We start from the raw sequence: 17,387 nt of genomic DNA, 5'->3' as shown, positions 1-17,387 counted from the left end.
TTCAGTAGTGTATATAAAAGCTTTTTCAATAGTGTATATGAAAGCTTTTCAGTAGTGTTTATGGAAGCTTTTCAGTAGTGTATATGAAAGGTAAAGCTTTTCACCAGTTTATATGAACAGTTCTCACTACTTTGTATGAGAACGTTTGAGTAGGTTATATAAGAGGTAAATGTTTTCACTAGTTCATGTGAGAGCTTTTCACTAGTGTTTGTGCAAGGTTTTCAGTAGGTTATATAAGAGGTAAATGTTTTCACTAGTGTATATGAGAGCTTTTCACTAGTGTTTATGCAGTTGTTCACTATATTATATGGAAGAGTTTAATTTAACATGTGTATATGGAAGTTAATTTTGATTTATGTCTCTGGGGGCACCTCATAGTTATCACCGGTTATTGCACCGTAAACTGCATGTAGCAGCATAAATGGTACGCTGCCACTTTAAGGTCTATTTCGGCTGCTGCATATAAGCAGGTATCCACCCGCCACGAAGTTGCTTGCGTCATGACGTCGTATCATTTTGGTTACTGTGTCTGCTGAACTGTGCTGGGTGAGCGTGGCTGTTTCTTTGTTTGTTAGCTTTAATCTTAGTTATTAATGTAGTTTGGTCTGCTCTGTTTAGCTTCTTTCGTTGCTCCTCCAAAACCTGGACTGATCTGTTTGTGTTTGCTTGGTGCTGGGAAGGTAAGGGCTAGCGTGGCTAGATAACATCCACCCCATATAAATAAAGCCTTCACACAGCATTTTGTTACAGCTGCGCTGCATAGGCGGAATTGTGACTCCGTTTATTTGGCAGCCTGGTAATGAAACAGGTAAGCGGCTATCACAAATACTAGTTTTCATCAGCAGTTGTATTGATGATCTGCTCTATTTTTTTAGCTTCCTGATGAGTCTTTGACCACCATAATACTGGATTTGACACTCGCTGCTGTTTTGCCTATAAAGAACTGTTTCGCCTAAAGAAATTCTTAAAAGGACCTATCTGGACTTTCCCCCTGCTGCCAGGAGCATTGATGACACTACCATCCGGGAAAAAGTGCAATATTGTAGTGCTATTGTACCACTGTTTTACTCATATTGTTTCATTTTTGCCTTTCTTTTAGGGACTGAGGCTTCTGTGGTGGCGGTGGTGATCCCTGGTGGCGGTGTCTTGTTTTGTGTGTTTTGTTGGAGCACCTTCTTTTTTTTGTTTGCCGTGTTTTTGTAGTGTCCAGGGTGATCCCTTTTCTTCACTGGACGTTGCCCCTTTTCTCACCACTCTTCCCCCCCCACTGGTAAGCCTCAGTTTCCTTTTGAAATTTAAAATATTTTATAATCAATTTAAATAAAAATGCATTCACTGTTTTAACCATTCAATTGCTGATTATTGTGATTCTTTTTAAACAAAAGACGTGTAGTGTTTAATAAACTTTTGTAAAACTATTTGAATCCTGTCTCATTTCCAGTAGAACTTACCTGTGTCCTTACTATTTTATTTTCCTGGAGTTATTCCAGGTGGCGTTGTCGGTATCCCATATTAACTTTAACATCTTACATTTGGGTTTCATAAAAAAAAGAAAATCCATCCACCCCCCAGGTTGCCACATGCAGAAAATACGTTGCTCTGTCTGCCTTTACTACCGTCGGCTCCTATGGCAGAGGGATATTTCAGCTGGATACACTCAGTGTCTAGTGAAGGCAGGTCTCTTAATAACCGCTGTTTCATCACTTATTTTAGAGCCCAAATAAGCGATTTAAAGGCATACTATGCAACATTTTTCAGTTAATTAATGTGTTCCATACCGTTTTGGATGATTAAATGAGTCATTTCAGGTCGAACAAAGGTTTTCTCGGCCGCCCTGGGGGTCTGTGGGGGAAATACCACACTTGCAATTGCAAGAGCTCTCGGCCCGCACACACAGAAGTCTCGCTTTACGGCGAGAACTCCATGTGTTTTTGCCCTGCCATTCACTATATGCACACGCGAGAGCAACAACAAAGAACCACGTGTTAATGTCAAATAAACATGCAAGCATATCGAGTTTTTTTTTTATTACCATTATTTTTTTTATTTATTTTTTTGAATGTTGGCGAGGCGGTAGCGTGAGTTTGGCGAGGCGGCCACCTTGCCAAGATAGCGCTGCCGGAAGCTTGATGTTCATACCTTCACTGTGTTAGTCATTGTTTGTACTGCCGATTTTTTTGACTTTTCGTTGCGTTCGCCTGTCTGCTAAGCTCAAAACAACCGCGCCTGGCTTGACGGAGAAACCAGAACAGCTGAGCATCTTTACGACAGTGCACTTTTACTTTCGCCCTCTGGGGGGAGCCTCGCTGGAAAATCAACCCCGGTTGCATAGTATACCTTTAACTTTCAGAAACGTGCCCAAAAAAAAACGCAACTCGTGACTTATAAAATTTACAAGCGCCTTTAGAATAAAAGAAGCCCAAAGTCGCATGAAATGAACAGTCTGTGCAACAGTGAGCGCGGATCTGTTTCGCTACAGTTTCTAGCTTTCTTGAAACTACGGAAAGCGCCAAGGGTAAAAGAAACACAGTCCGGGAGCGCGGTGGGGAAAAACATTAGGGAACGGTGTGTGTGTTTTGACGCGCGATTAACGGCGACAAAAAAAAATTTCGGCATTGTGGTCTTAAGCGTTAAAACTGACAGCCCTAATTTATATACATCTTTAAATTCAGACCAGAGGGGGGGAGGAATGTATCCCCCCCAGGGATAAAACATTAATGACCAGAGAAGGGGACGTCACAAGCAGACGGGGGGTAAATCCCCCCATCCCCCCCAGCAAATCGCACCCAGTATATATATATATATATATATATATATATATATATATATATATATATATATATATATATATATATATATATATATAGCTGGATACAAAGTGTCTATTGCAGGCAGGTCTCTTAATACCCGCTGTTTCGTCACTTATTTTAGAGCCCAAATAAGCAATTTCACTTTCAGAAACGTTCCCAAAAAACCCACAACCCGTGACTTATGAAATTTACAGGAAGTCTAGCAGCCAGTTGCGAAGGGGTCTGCTGAAGCCCAGATGTTCCAGTTTTCCCACCAGATGCTGTGGGATCATGGTGTTGAATGCTGAACTAAAATCCAGGAACAGCATCCACACGTGGGTGTTCTTCTCCTCCACGTGTGCCAGGCTCAGGTGAAGAGCGGAGGAGATGGCATCCTCAATGGAGCGGTTCTGCCGGTAGGCAAACTGGAACGGGTTGAATGTTTGGGGGAGACTGGAGACGATGTGTTCTTTTACCAGCCTTTCAAAGCACTTCATCATGATGGTAGTCAATGCAACAGGCCGGTAGTCGTTAAAACAGGTGACTTTGAGGTTTCTTCGGCTTGCGGGTTTCCTGGGGCCTTCCGCGGGTTGACTCTTTTCAGGGTCTTCCACACGTCGGCTGTGTCAAGGCAGAGTACCTAATCTTCCTGATGGGGAACAGCTTTCCCTGCTGGAGTGCTGTTCAGTGCCTCAAACCTCCCAAAGAAGTTGTTTAGTCCATCGAGAAGGTCAGCATCAACTTCTGGGGAGGGCGTGTTGTATTCTGTGATCGTCATTATGTCTTGCCACATGCTCCTGGTGGTGCTGATGTCCTCAATGCATTTGTTGATGTAGGCTGACACAGTCATGGCATACTCAACAATGTTGATCTTGTTGTCGTATGTTGCTGCAGCTTTGAACATGTCCCAGTCAGAGCACTCAAAACAGTCTAAGAGTGCCTCCATGGCCCCTTCAGTCCACACCTTTAGGTTTAGCTCTGATCAGCAGGGGCTTGTATGAAGGAATTAGCATTACAGAAAGGTGGTCTGAAGAGCTGAGTTGGGGTGGGGGACTGCTCTGAATGCGCATTTAATATTTGTGTAGAGCTGGAGAGGAGAGAAAAAACACAACTGACCTCGAAGAGAGACAGAACAGAGAGCGTTCTCTCCCCGGGTAGCAAACTCCACGTGTTGGTAGAAATGATGGAGAGCAGTTTTTATATTGGCCTGGTTAAAATTCCCAGCAATGATGAAAACACCCTCCGTGTGTGCAGATTGCAGCTCTGAGATAGTCCAATAGAGAACACTCATAGTCTCTTTAGTACTGGCGCTGGGAGGCACATAAACAGCTGTGATGCTAACAACAGTAAACTGTTGGTAGGTAGAAAGGTCTGCAGTTAACAGTCAAAAGCTCTATGTCCAGAGAGCAGTGGCTGGCGACAGATCTTGCATTTTTACACCAGTTATTGTTGATATAAACACACAGCCCGCCCCCTTGGGACTTACTGCTAAGACAGCTGTTTCTATCGGCGCGGAAAGTAGCGAGCCCCTCCAGGCTAACGCCGTTGTCCGGGATTGATGAGGTAAGTGCTAAAACTCAGGGCTCGTTCACGTTACCACGGCCCATTTCATCCATCCGTTTTGATGATTTGGCAGCAAGAGAGGAGACAAATAATCAAACGCAAACAGTTAAAACATATATTTATTAGGTGCCCGCCTATGCATAGGCATTCTTCCGTCGCCGTTAATACAGCCCGAACCGTAGGCTGTACCCCCACAAACTATATATCAAAACGTGCGCTTCGACGCCGCGAAGTGTGCTATTTGTACTTGACGGCATTTAAAGTTACCGTGGTGACAACATTAACCAAAAACCACTTCTCAAAACCACTTCCTAGACACAGTTGACCTCTCCATAATGCAGAGTTCAGCATGGAACTGGTGTTTGGTACAGTGGTTTAGGTGTTGGGCCGGTGCACCAAAGGTCGCAGGTTTGCAACCCACTGGGGGTACCCACTACCCACTACTAGTAACAAATAAATAATTTGAACAACTGATATAAATTAATGAATGATAAAAAAATTGCAATAGCAAGAACTACTGCTCATTAGCAGGCACAATATGGAGATCTCCAGAACACTGGATCCTGCCGACTTCTCCCGGCCGGGCGGAAGTGCAACTCAGCCGGCGACCGGAACGTAAACAAAGCCGGCGTAACCGCGGAGGGGGATGCGTGCTAGGCTAAAGCTAACACCACACTGGCTATCTTTACTAGGGTGACCAGACGTCCCCGATTTCCGGGCACTGTCCCCGTTTTGGACCACCTGTCCCCGGCTAAAGCTGTCCCCGGAAATGTCCCCGATTTTACAGAAGGGAAAATGTTGCGCGTAGACTGTTATTACGGTAGAGCTGTTGCACGCAGAAACAGGTGTTACGGTAGCTGGTTGCGCTGCTGATAATATAAAGATGAGGAACAGAGCGCACCACTAGACGGGCGGTTATGATCCTTTTGGATGTGGTCAGCACCCATTAAAACACGAAGAAGAAGAAGAGCGTACCACTTTTAAAACAGAAGAAGAAGAAGTGGAAGTTCATTGTCATAAACGGTGATGGGGAGCTGCTGTGTTATGGTAAGTGCGTTAAACGATTCAGTTTATTTGGATCTGGCTGATCCTGTGATAAATGTTCGTGTCCAGGTTAAAAAAATAACCAATAAAAAGTAAGACAAGACCACGAGTTGCTGCTCACCTGAGTAAAAGACACTCAGATAAAATGGAACAGAATGATTGTAAACTCTTTGTAAGGCGCTAATCTGGTACGCTGGTTCTCCAGGGCTCAACAAGGGTTTATCTAAAGATGTTTTAGAACTGATTGGTGACCTTTAGTTTATATTTCATATAGTTAGTTATAAGTATAGTTATGTGGTTTTATGTTTTTTGGATAGAATCCGGGTTAGCACCCAAACATCCCTTTCAGACAGCTTCCTCGTGCATCCACAGTTAATCCTGTTAGATGTGGTTTGTCCTTCTTGGTGGTATGCTGACATTACCCTGGACACCGTGGCTCTTGATACATCACAAACACTTGCTGTCTTGGTCACAGATGCAACGCAAGGCAAGGGAAATGTATTTATATAGCACAATTCAGTACAGAGACAATACAAAGTGCTTTACATGATTAAAATAAGCGCAAGTAGGAATAAAATGTAGATAGAAAATAGAATAAAAAGCAAGTAGAGATAGAATGTAGAAACAAAGAAGAACATTAAAAACAGTAAAACAGTTTAACTAGAACAGTCAAAGGACATTTTAAACAAATGTGTTTTTAATCTTGATTTAAAAGAACTCAGGCTTTCCACACTTTTACAGTTTTCTGGAAGTTTGTTCCAGATAAGCGGAGCATAGGAACTAAATGCTGCTTCTCCTTGTTTAGTTCTGGTTCTAGGTATGCAGAGTAGGCTGGAGCCAGAAGACCTTAGTGGTCTGGAAAGTTGATACACTGATAACAAGTCTGTAATGTATTTAGGTGCTAAGCCATTTAGGGATTTATAGACTAACAGAAGTATTTTAAAGTCTATTCTCAGATATACAGGGAGCCAGTGAAGGGACTTTAGAACTGGGGTGATGTGCTCTACTTTCTTGGTCTTAGTGAGGACGTGGGCAGCAGCGTTCTGGATCAGCTGCAGCTGTCTGGTCCACTATTTAGGCAGACCTGTGAAAACACCGTTGCAGTAATCAATTCTACTAAATATAAACGCATGGATTAGTTTTTCCAGATCCTTTTGAGACATTAGTCCTTTAATCCTGGAAATGTTCCTCAGGTGATAGAAAGCCGACCTTGTCACTGTCTGTAAATGCTTTTGGAGGTTCAGGTCTGAGTCCATCACTACACCCAGATTTCGGGTCTGATCAGTGGTTTCTAGCTGAAGCGACTGAAGCTGTGTGCTAACTTTTTGATCTTTCCTCTATTGGTCCAAATATTATTTCTTCAGTTTTGTTTTTATTCAATTGAAGAAAGTTTTGACACATCCAGCAAGATGTGCACCAACAATTTGTCCTCCTTTGAACTCACCCATGTCACCCATAATGTTGTGTGCATTGCAATATTTTGAGCAAAACTGTGCTCTTACCCTGCTAATTGGACCTTCACACTCTGCTCTTATTGGTTCAATGTGCAATTAATGATGATTTGCCACCAGGCTGGTCCAATTTAGCCATGAAACCTCCCACACTAAAATGAGAGGTGTTTCAGTTTCATTGTCCAAGCCCTGTATATGGTGTATTTCCCTTACTGAACTGAGTTACTGAAATAATTGTGTATACTTTTATTTATTAAGATTTAATTCTAGTGTTTATGTAAGGCAGAGGTTACAAATGTAAACGTTACGACCTTTTGTTTGGACCGTTTTTGCCTTTTCTTCTTTCTATTAGAAACGGCTCTAAGAGAAGAGGTGGAAACAACGACCCCAAAATGACGCTTGTGGCCAAAAAGTGTATTACGTCAGTAGTGGTTTAGGACTACCATAGCAAATGAATGGCAAACGTTGACTGTCGGCTGTCGCCAATTAGCTCATTAGCTGCGTCTCAGATCGATATACACAGTTTGCATCTCTGCAGACACAAAGGCAGGTTTTGATGAAGACAAATCCTTTTCATTCAGAATATTTGATTTAAAATCCCCAAGCGATGACAGCCTACGACCAAGGAACTAAGAAAGCTTTGCCTTTGACGGTTATGCGCACCACCAGGCGGGTGCCTTCTTCAACTTCTTCAGAAGTTGAACGATTCTAGTCACAATTTGGAATTCCAAATAGGAGACAACTTACAAGTTTTATCAACGACGCGGATAGCCTAATCTTATCCCGAAGTATCTTCCATGAATTGTAAAATGTGTCTCACCGTTTACCCTCGGAACAAGACTTTTATCACACGGACGGCTCCAAAGGGGGCTGGACTAACCCCCCTTTCTGGAGACATTCAGTCTGCCTCAGACACGTGCTTTCGGACACTCGACCATTAAATGTAATCTATTGCCCTGGCCTGTTTCTTGGGAGTTTCCTGAAATAATATTGAGGCCCTGAAACTTCCCACACTAAGTAAGGGTGCCAGCTGCCACCCCCAGCCCGGAGAGGTACTTTGGGGAGGGTGGAGATTGCAGCGGCTTCCTATTCCAATGGTCCCTAGTATTTAAATACTCCCCTCACGCTTTTACGCATTTCCTTTGTTCTCAGCCTACTGACCGGGAGAGCCCTTAGATGGGCCAAAGCCTGATTTCCGGACTGTCAGCAGTTCTGCCATACTTTCAATACATTCGTACAGGAATTCAAAACAGTTTTCACAGCCAATACTGACCCCACTGGACAGTCTCACCGCCTTTGGGCTTTAAGACAACACGGGCGCCCAGTCTGGGACTTTGCCATATAATTCCGTATGCTCGCTGCCGCAGCAGGTTGGGAGTCCTGTGCCCTTGAGGCAACCTTCTTCCAGGCATTAGATGAGCCCCTCAAAGATGAGGTGATCTGCCTGGATTAGCCTAAATCTCTTGACAAGCTCATAGCTCTGACAACGAGGCTGGATAATAGGCTTAGGAGCAGAAGGTGGGCCCGCCTCGAGAGGTACAAGCCACGCCCACCGGCCCCATCTCTCATATCAAATCCAGCTCCCCCTGCAAGCAATTCTCTCTCTCAAGATTAACGCCTCAGACTACCGCGTTGGAGCCGTCCTCTCAGAATTCGGACACAGACCATAAACTGCACCCCGCTTGCTCTCTTCTTTCCCTATCTGTGATCTCTTGTGCTCCAGCTTCTGACCGCTCCGGATCCCACTCCGCAGCGCTCCGTGTTCTAAAACTCCCGATGACTAATCCCGCCGATTCTTCCCCATCAATCTCCAGCTGGCAGCCGGCCTGCGACTCCGAGCGTTCGTCAGCCGGACCCTGCTCACCCTCCACCTTCTGGCCTTCCTGCCTCGTAGCCACCTACATTCCCTATGCTCCATGTAGCAGCATAAATGGTACGCTGCCACTTTAAGGCCAATTTTGGCTGCTGCATATAAGCAGGTCTCCACCTACCACAAGGCTACGTGCGTCAGCTGCTTCTTTGTTTGTCAAACTGTGCTGGGCTCCGTTGTTGCTCCTCTGACCTCTGGATCTATCTGTTCTCTTGTTTGCTGGCAGGAAGATAAGGGCTAACATGGCTAGGTAATATCCACCCAATTTGAACCAAACTTTTATCTAGTATTTTGTTCCAGCTACACTGCATAGATGAAATTGTGGACTTGTTTACCTGGCAGCGTGGTAATTTACCAGTCACAGGTAAGCAGCTACTGCAATTCATAGTTTTCGTCAGCAAGTGTATTGATAATTTGCTATTTGTTTTAGCCACCTGAGGAGCCTCTGATCAGCATTCAACATGGATTGACACTCGCTGCTGTGTTGCCTATAAAGACATGTTTAAAAAGACTTACCTGAACTTTCCCCTGCTGCCAGGAGTATTGGTGGCACGATTTATGGGATGCAGTGCAATATTGTAGGGCCATTGTATCATTGTTTTACTCATATTGTTTGTTTTTGTCTTTCATTTAGGGACTGAGGCTACTGTGGTGACCCCTGGTGGCGGTGTTTTTGTTTGTGTGTTGTGTTGGAGCACCCTTTGCTTGTGGTTGCTGTGGTTTTTTTTTTTGTAGTGTTCAGGGTGGTCCCTTTTCTTAACTAGATGTTGCCCCTCTTCTCACCACTTCCCCCCATTGGTAAACCTCTGTTTCCTTTGCAATTTAAACATTTTTATACTCAATATGGTTTCAAATACATTCACTGTTTTAACCATTTAAGTTCAGGTTAAGACTAAACCTATTTGAAGTTTAATAAAGCTTTGTACAATTTTGTGTTTTATTTCCAGCAGAACTTACCTGTGTCCTTATTATTCTCCTAGAGTTATTCAGGTGGCGTTGTTGGTTTCCCGTATTGTAAACTTTAACATGTGTGTTTCAAAATAAAAGAAGATCCACCCTCAGGTTGCCACAATTCGTATAACCTATAAGTTGCCATCCCTCTGACGAATTCCCTGCGCATTACGTTAAGCTCACACTGGTGGATACGCTTCCCGAATTCGCTTCCCGAATCCACTGCAAAGTCTAACCTTATCCTTTCGTCGTAGAGCCTGACGCCCCATCGTCTCTTTTGTTAAAGGAGAAGTCCGGTCAAAATCGGAATTCAAACTGCTGAAAGTACTTTAAATATAAAACTACTACATGCTGTTCAATAAATTATAAGTTTTTTTTAATAAAGAATAATTTTCATTTAATCATGTTTATGTGGAGGAACCCATCTTGGTCAAGAATAGTACTGTCACCTCCCATTTTGTGACGTCACTCAGCGGACCCGCTGTTGTGCAACGACGCACTATTTTCCAAGATGGCGACAACTGGTGCTCTGTACGAAGCAGAGAGTGATGAAGTACTTAGTGACAGTGATGGGAGTTCCGTGGAGCTATCATCATCTGATAGCGATATGGATTTTTTAGAAGAGTTTCTTGACAGAAACCGGACTTATTTCCAGTGCAAACTCAGTCGGGCCCCCCAAGATACATATATACGTGTGTGTGTGTGTGTGTGTGTGTGTGTGTGTGTGCGTGCACTCCAGGAGAGATCGCGCTGAAGTGACTTCAGTTATATTTTCCCCCTAGTAAATAGGGCAGGTGGTCATTATTGTATAAATATTAAAATATAAAAGTGTTCCAGCACATACTGGGGCGGAGGGATACCACATCACATGTGGTATCCCTCCGCCCCTCTGGTCAGTAACCATCCCCGCAAATTCTAAATGAAAAATCCAAAATAAAAAATAACTTACCGAAAATCCTCGCTCTCATGTCATGTTCAAAACATTCTTCTTCGAAATGATTGCTGCATATGAAGTTAGATGGCAAATCTGCTCTCTTCAAGTTGGCAATTCAGCAACGAGCCCGGTGGCTCATGAATCAGAAAGTTGAAATAAGCAATGTTGTTTCTACTTTTACCAGTTGTGTTGGAACATCCAATGGCCATGCACGTGAGCATTGTTGCTGTAACAATAGCTCTCGCGAATGTCAATGGTTAAGTCCTCTGGAAATCCCAAAAAAATTGTTGATGGTCGCAGCTGCGTAGAACGGCTCCTATTGACTTTGTTCGGAAAGAGCGGAGAAATGCTGTCGCTGCTCCGCTTTTCCACGTCGCAGGATGTGATGTCAGACGGCCCTTACTGCCCAAATATGGGCAGTAATGGCCGCCCCCATACACAGTGATCCAGACAACAATTTATGTTTTTATTTTCTTATTGATTAAAGATAAGTTCATTAAATAACCACAAACGTATTAGTTTTAGTTATAGCTAATGGTTCCCTGATTTTTCCTTGTTGACCGGACTTTTCCTTTAACCTGACATCCTGCCGTCTGTCCTTTGTTCTCTATGTTCCCTGGAACCTGACGTCTCATTGTCTCCCTTCGTCTCCAGCACTTCCTAGTTTCCAGCGTCCCACCGCCCCTCAACGGTTTCTTGTCTGACTATCCTGAATGAAACCTGCTAAACCTTGACTTGTTCTCCCGAGTGTTTCTGCATGTGGGCTAAACACATGAAAAGAAAGGTTTGAATCTGATCGTGCGTCGACGCCCCAGAGTCGTCCCAAGACCAGGATTCCCTACTTGTCCCTTGAATTCATTCCGGGTATCAGAGATCGGTAAACTTCTGGGTCAGCCAACCGCTCCTTGTCCTTGGACCTCCTGGCTCGTCGGTCAGAGATTCTGTTCGTTCATCCCAAAGGAAATAGGAAAGTCAAATCATAACTGACCTCCAAGACTTGTTGAATAAGGAAACGGCAAAGTGGTCAAGTTCCTGCACTTTTTTTGAGAAACAGAGCCCAGATTACATAGATCGAAGTAATTGCACACCATGGTCCAGCTGCAGCCTGTCCGTTTGCCTTGTCTCTGTCTCCCATCTGCCCTAAATACCTGACTGCAGCCTTGCCGTAAGACAAAACAAAGAGTCATATCCCGCACAGCAAATATGCCATCATTGACCTTGGCAATCAGCAGACAGTGGAGCTCATATTCAGCTCACGTGTCACCAGTGCTCACATGTCCGAAGTAGCATCAGGTCATAGTAACTTGAGGATAATATTCTAATAATATTTGTTTATTACAAATATTATTTTTTACACATTACAAATCTGTTTGTTGTTTTGTATCGTCCACAAGGCCCTTACACTCAGTTTTTGGATGAGTTGTCAGATTTCTTATCTGATTTGGTGTTAAATACTGATAAGGTTATTATAGTGGGTGATTTTAACATCCATGTTGACACAGAATGTGATAACCTTAGTGTAGCCTTTAAAACTATCCTAGATTCAATTGGTTTTGCTCAAAATGTGCATAAACCGACGCACTCTTGGCTCCATACTTTAGACCTTGTGCTGACATATGGCATTGATTGTGAAGAATTAACAGTATTTCCTCACAACCCTGTCCTATCTGATCATTTTTTAATTACATTTGAGTTTAATCTAACTGAGTTCTCCACCCCCAAAAGAGGGTTCCATTATAGTAGATCTTTATCGGATAATGCTGTATCAAAACTTAAATAGTCTGTCCCCTTTTTAATATCCTCTGTATTGCAGAAATGCCCTGTAGATGGCAGCAATGTTGTTTCTTCCAATTCACAAATAGATGTCTTTGTAAACGGTATGACTTCGTCATTGCGTTCTGCATTAGACAATGTAGCTCCCTTGAAAAAGAAGGTGATTATTCACAGGAAACTGGCTCCTTGGTTTAATTCAGAGCTGCGTTCCTTGAAGCACAATGTTAGGAAATTGGAGAGAAAATGGCGCTCTACACACCAAGATGAATCCTACCTAATCTGGAGGGACAGTCTATTGTTGTATAACAAGAACCTTCGCAGAGTTAGAGCAGCATATTTTTCATCATTAATTGAGGAGAATAAGAATAATCCTAGATTTCTCTTCAGTACAGTTGCCAAACTTACCCAGAGCCACAGCTCTATTGATCCATCCATTCTCTTAGCTCTTAGCAGTAATGATTTTATGGGATTCTTCATAAATAAAATTGATTCCATTAAAAATAAAATAATTGGCATCCTCCCAAACATGATTACCTCGTCCTCAGTAAGTGAGGCAGCATTGGAGGAATCTTTAGAACCTGCACAGTGTTTGAACTGTTTAGAAGCAGTAGAGCTTTCTGAGCTATCTAAAAATTTAGCTTCATCTAAACCTTCTACCTGCATGTTAGACCCAATCCAAACCAAGTTGTTTAAGGAGGTATTCCCTCTGATCAGTGGTCCTATTTTAGACATGATTAATCTATCCTTGGTAAATGGATATGTACCACAGGCTTTAAAAGTAGCTGTTATTAAACCTTTACTTAAGAAACCATCTCTTGATCAAGATGAGTTAGTAAATTACAGACCTATATCTAATCTTCTTTTCTTATCTAAAATTCTTGAGAAAGTAGTTGCTAATCAACTATGTGAACATTTACAAAATAATGACCTACTTAAGGAGTTTCAGTCAGGCTTTAGAGCTCATCATAGCACTGAAACAGCTCTGGTGAAGGTCACTAATGATATTCTCATGGCGTCAGATAATGGACTTGTGTCTATACTTGACCTGTTAGATCTCAGGGCTGCATTTGATACAGTTGATCACAATATTCTCCTACAAAGACTTGAGCATACTGTAGGGATTAAGGGAAAAGCATTAGGCTGGTTTAAATCTTATCTGTCGGACAGATTCCAGTTTGTCCATGTTAATAATAAATCTTCCTCAAACTCTAGGGTCACCTGTGGAGTACCACAGGGTTCAGTCCTTGGACCAATTCTATTTACTATATATATGCTTCCGATTGGCAAAATTATCAGACAGCATGGGATTAATTTCCACTGTTATGCTGATGACACTCAGCTATATTTATCCATAAATCCTGATGAATCCAATCAGTTACTTCGACTGCAGTCATGTCTTGATGACATCAAAAGCTGGATGACTTTAAATTTCCAGCATTTAAATTCTGACAAGACAGAAGTTGTAATCTTTGGGCCAGAGTCTTCAAAAAATAAAGTTCTTAATCAATCACTTAATCTGGATGGCATTAACTTGGCCTCTGGTAATAAAGTTAAAAATCTTGGTGTTGTTTTCGACCAAGACATGCTGTCAGACTGCAGGTCTGCTGGTGGTTCCTAGAGTCTCTAAAAGTAGAATGGGAGGCAGATCCTTTAGCTATCAGGCTCCTCTCCTGTGGAACCAACTCCCAGTTTTGGTCCGTGAGGCAGACACCCTATCTATTTTTAAGAATAATCTTAAAACTTTCCTTTTTGACAAAGCTTATAGTTAGAGTGGCTCATGTTACCCTGAGCTATCTCTATAGTTGTGCTGTGATAGGCCTAGGCTGCTGGAGGACATCAGGGTCTAATTTTCTCACTCTACTGATTTATATTGTTCTTCAGTCTACTGTTCTCCAGTTTTGCATTGTATTACATTGAAATGACTGTCGACATTTCAGCTTTTAACTTTTTGCTCTCTCTCTTTTTCTTCATAGTAGGTACACCTGGTTTGGCGTTCTGTTAACTGTGACATCACCCAGAGAAGACAGCTCACCCGCTACTACCATCTAATGTAGAACAGATTACTAGATCAATGTGTGCTTCTGTGCTTTTTTGTCTCTCTTGTTGTGTCTCTGCTCTGTCTTCTGTAACCCCAGTCGGTCTAGGCAGATGACCGTTCATACTGAGCCCGGTTCTGCTGGAGGTTTTCCTTCCCGTTAATGGGGAGTTTTTCTTCCCATTGTCGCTTCATGCTTGCTCAGTATGAGGGATTGCAGCAAAGCCATGTACAATGCAGACGACTCTCCCTGTGGCTCTACGGTTCCCCAGGAGTGAATGCTGCTTGTCGGGGCTTTGATGCAATCAACTGGTTTCCTTATATAGGACATTTTTGACCAATCTGTATAATCTGACCCAATCTGTATAATATGATTGAACTTGATTTTGTAAAGTGCTTTGAGATGACATGTTTCATGATTTGGCGCTATATAAATAAATTGAATTGAATTGAATTGAATAACATTTGCACAGTGCTCCTTGGGATGTTTAAAGCTTGGGAAATCTTTTTGTATCCTAATCCGGCTTTAAACTTCTCCATAACAGCATCTCGGACCTGCCTGTTGTGTTCCTTGTTCTTCATGATGTTCTCTGCTCTTTAAACATTGGATCATTCAGAGATCATCACTGAACTTCTGAAGAGAGTTACTGAAAGTAAAGGGGCCGATTAATTTTGAAAGCCCACTTTTCATTTTTTTTAATCTCTAAAGAAGTTTAAAATATCACATATAACTTCAACTTCATTATTCTGTCCCACTTGTTGTTGATTCTTTGCAAAAATTATAGTTTTACATGTTTGAAGCCTGAAATGTGGCAAAAGGTCAAAAAGTTCAAAGTGGCAGAATACTTTCGCAAGGCACTGTATTCTTACATGATTGCTACTGAGAGCTGATACTAATCTTTGATGTTTACTCCAATATCCAAAAGCAGAACCAAATAATGCTGAACATTTTTCAGAACAGGTAGCTTTGTATTATTGCAATGTCTTATCTGTTTTATGATTTTTAAATTATTCCAACAAAGATTTCATAGATACACAACAAAATGATAAGGTTTATTCAATATGACAATGGTTCATATAACTACTGTTTATAGAAGAATTGAGGCTAAGGTAAAGAAAATAGGAAAAAAAGTCAATTAATCTCCGAATTTAAATAGAAATCAATGTACTAAAACAATTGAGCCAAAAGCGATGTTCTTTACATATTTTGTTTTCCTTTCTCTACTCTTGCTTTCCTCTCTCGTCACTCTCTCATGCGAATTCCTTTCAGAGTCATGTGAATTCCCTCTTCATCTCTTCCGGTATTTCCATTTTTCTTCCTTTTTACTATTATATGGACCTTTTAATCTCCATAAAAGGCCTTATTATAAGTAATCATAGACTGTATTATATTTCTACCTGCAGAGAAATGTGACAGATTTGCCAATTGATGCCATTCATTAAAAGAGGTTAAGTGATTGTGTGTGTGGGGAAGAAACAGACACAATGTCTTTGTGTGTGCGTGCATAAAGATTACGTACTTGGTACCAGTTTCTCTTTTATTAGTATTTCACTTAAGCTTCATCAATCTCTTTTCCAATTTTAAAAAGGTACATACACAAAGTTGTGGTTAGTTAACATTGACACTGCTTGACGGAAACAAACCAAACCTGGTTCTGTAGAAGGTTTCTTTCTGTTGACCAGGAGTCCCATTACTTACCTGCTGCATTGTCACACTCAGGGATATAATAATAATAGTAAAAGTTTTGGTGCTATCTGCTGACTTTGATGGAATAGGTTTTAATTATTGGTGTCACTAATTTTGGCCATCTACAATTGCATATCAAATGACTTGTACTGTTTATTATTGCATTGACTGTTGTGGATTGAATGAATGTGTCATGGTTTAAATAAACTGACTCTGGAATGAGCACAAATACGGAGGCAGAAAAACTGTTTTAGGGGTTTTATTGAAAAAAATAATAAAAGAGCGGTGATCTCGGCTGGCTGGGTCTCTGGGTATGTGGGCTGATGAAGGGAAAAAGAGAGGTGAGCAGCAGGCCGGAGATGGTTTGAGAAATTATTGTTGTTGTGATGGTTGGCAGAGAAAAACTGACTGGGATGACGGTGAGGCTTGCGCTTGAGGGGGTGTTGTCCAGTGATGTTGATGGGAGGTGCAGAGCCGATAGATTCTCTCCAGAGGTGGTGGTGTGAGGGTGGACAGGCAGGCGAGTGCAGGAAGGAGGGCCTCCGTAGAGCCTGGGTCTGAGGTTTACTCTGGTGTCCAGAACAGGAACTCGGAGAGGTCTCAGAAGTGGTTTCCGGAGCTTGAACTGTGGAGACGTGGTTTTGAGCTGGGTATCCAGGTTTCTAGGAGGAAGGAGCAAAACAGGATTAGACTTGGGTACGCACAAGGTATCAAGGCTTGAAACTGGGAACAAGGCTTGCTGTCTGTACCAACGCATGAGCGTTAACGAACTGACGCCCTCCTCCTGGCTCCAGCTCCTTAAGAAGGTTGGCAATTAACTCCGATGAGGAGCACCTGCCCGTCCAACCTTGCAGAGAAGGAGAGAGAGCGCAAACCCGGCCTGCATCTCGGCCTGGACTATGACAGAATGTATTCGAATGTGAATTGGGCGTGTTTATATAATGTGAATTTTTTATTGTTTGCTATTGACTCACCTGATTTGAATTGACAAAACATGTGTTAACCTAACGATACAGATTTTCCGCAAAATGGGTGAATGAATCACATGGTTAAGTAAACTTGTTGCTGGGATTTTTCATCCAGGAATCAAAAGGCTTATTGCTACATGGCAGAAGCATTGGATGTACCAATATGATGCAAGAATGTTTCGTTGAGAACTGGAAATTAGTTATAGCTAAGGAGATAGGTTGGCCAACTGAAATAAAAAAAACATGTTTTATTCTTTTAAATATCTAAGACCTACAGATCTACATATCAACATGGCAATGTTCATGTCATCTTTTAGAATCT

General features: G+C 42.2%; 1 long non-coding RNA gene across 1 annotated transcript; it reads left to right on the top strand.

The window, feature by feature from the left end:
- The first annotated feature begins 529 nt into the window (after positions 1 to 529).
- LOC118567065 lies at positions 530 to 1,551 on the top strand. The gene is made up of 2 exons (XR_004933451.1): positions 530 to 1,135; positions 1,491 to 1,551. It is a non-coding gene; the product is annotated as an uncharacterized LOC118567065 (long non-coding RNA).
- The last annotated feature ends 15,836 nt before the right edge of the window (positions 1,552 to 17,387 follow it).

Source organism: Fundulus heteroclitus, chromosome 19 (assembly GCF_011125445.2).
Source record: "Fundulus heteroclitus isolate FHET01 chromosome 19, MU-UCD_Fhet_4.1, whole genome shotgun sequence".
In the NCBI taxonomy this organism is placed as follows: Eukaryota; Metazoa; Chordata; class Actinopteri; order Cyprinodontiformes; family Fundulidae; genus Fundulus; species Fundulus heteroclitus.
The sequence above is the reverse complement of the archived record's forward strand: the minus strand, read 5'-3'. Positions and strand labels throughout refer to the sequence as shown.